Source organism: Branchiostoma belcheri, unplaced genomic scaffold, assembly GCF_001625305.1.
Source record: "Branchiostoma belcheri isolate BF01 breed outbred unplaced genomic scaffold, Haploidv18h27 scaffold99, whole genome shotgun sequence".
Taxonomy (NCBI): domain Eukaryota; kingdom Metazoa; phylum Chordata; class Leptocardii; order Amphioxiformes; family Branchiostomatidae; genus Branchiostoma; species Branchiostoma belcheri.
Genome location: NW_017804675.1, coordinates 384,389 through 385,522, shown reverse-complemented (window position 1 = coordinate 385,522; position 1,134 = coordinate 384,389). Strand labels below are relative to the sequence as shown.

The window sequence follows — 1,134 nt, the reverse complement described above, 5'->3', positions numbered from 1 at the left end:
ATCCATATCGAAATCGCAACAAGAATCCACATTATTCCTTTTATAGTTACATATTAAGCGTCTCTCTGAGTCCCTGAATGCGTTTAGAGCATAACGTAACGAAATTGTCACCTTATTCATCCCTTTATACAATAAAATAAGGAAAAAAATGTTTACTACAAACCTTTGTCGTCCGAAGTTCTAAGTCTAGACCCGCCCAAAGCCTTCTGGGTAAGAAACATGGCGGCGTTCCATTTGCGTCGGAAATAACGAAATGTAGTCGCAATAAGAGCACGTTTTTTATTGATAAATCACAGCACGCCAGCAGATTAAGGTTAGGAAAGGAAACTTTATTAAGCTTTCTTGTTCACCAGTATGTTAAACTGAAGGTACGAGCGATATTTGTCTGCTATTCCTGTAAACAAGGGCACGATGTCTCCCTCCCACGGCGTAGTTCGGCCGTCGTAATAAAGGCCAATAATTGTCTGACCTCGTCCTCTTCGTATGCATGAGTGCCAAGTCCCACGCGGCACGGTACTGAACTCCTGGGTGTTCAACCTGTGCATACCTAAAGGGATAACTGATAGTGCATTGGTATATCTCTCGCTGTACACCGTTTTCTAGCGTGACGGATAAAGGTACTTTGACGGATAAAGGTCAATGGATGTTACATTATTAGGTGTACCGGTGTAATAAATTGCAATACATGCATTACTGTTTTGCAAGTTGTAACTTGTTGTTGTTTCTTTTAAATTCCAGGTACATATGACTGCTTTTGTTATAAAAGTTAATGGAGTTAAATGTTGATAATCAGCTACACAAAATCAAGGCAAGATCAACAGTGTGCAACTTTGGTACCATGTTCGACTGGAGGGGGGGAGGGGGGAACAAAGTTTTTCCTAAAATTATGACACATTTTACCTCAGATCAACAAACGTTTGTGGCTTAAAACAAAGAATAAGACGTTCTTGTATGTTCCACCTACCTTATACTTGTTATAAGTGAACAAAACTGTCTAAAAACGACGTGAAACGACTTTCAGTTCGCAAAATCGTTCGCAGAAGGCGCCATTTTCGAACAGCATGTGAAACCAGTTACTGCGCATCAGAACTGCGCAACTTTTCCCATCGACCAACCAGAGAGCCGTTTCCATCT

General features: G+C 40.8%; 1 protein-coding gene across 1 annotated transcript in view; it reads right to left on the bottom strand.

Annotated features, from left to right (window-relative positions):
* LOC109462067 (protein ELYS-like) overlaps positions 1 to 1,079 on the bottom strand; it is a 12,038-nt gene extending 10,959 nt beyond the window's left edge. Inside the window, exon 1 of the mRNA XM_019758565.1 lies at positions 965 to 1,079. The gene's annotated coding sequence lies outside the window, so the exon portion shown is untranslated. The remainder of the gene's footprint in view (positions 1 to 964) is intronic.
* Positions 1,080 to 1,134: the final 55 nt, after the last annotated feature.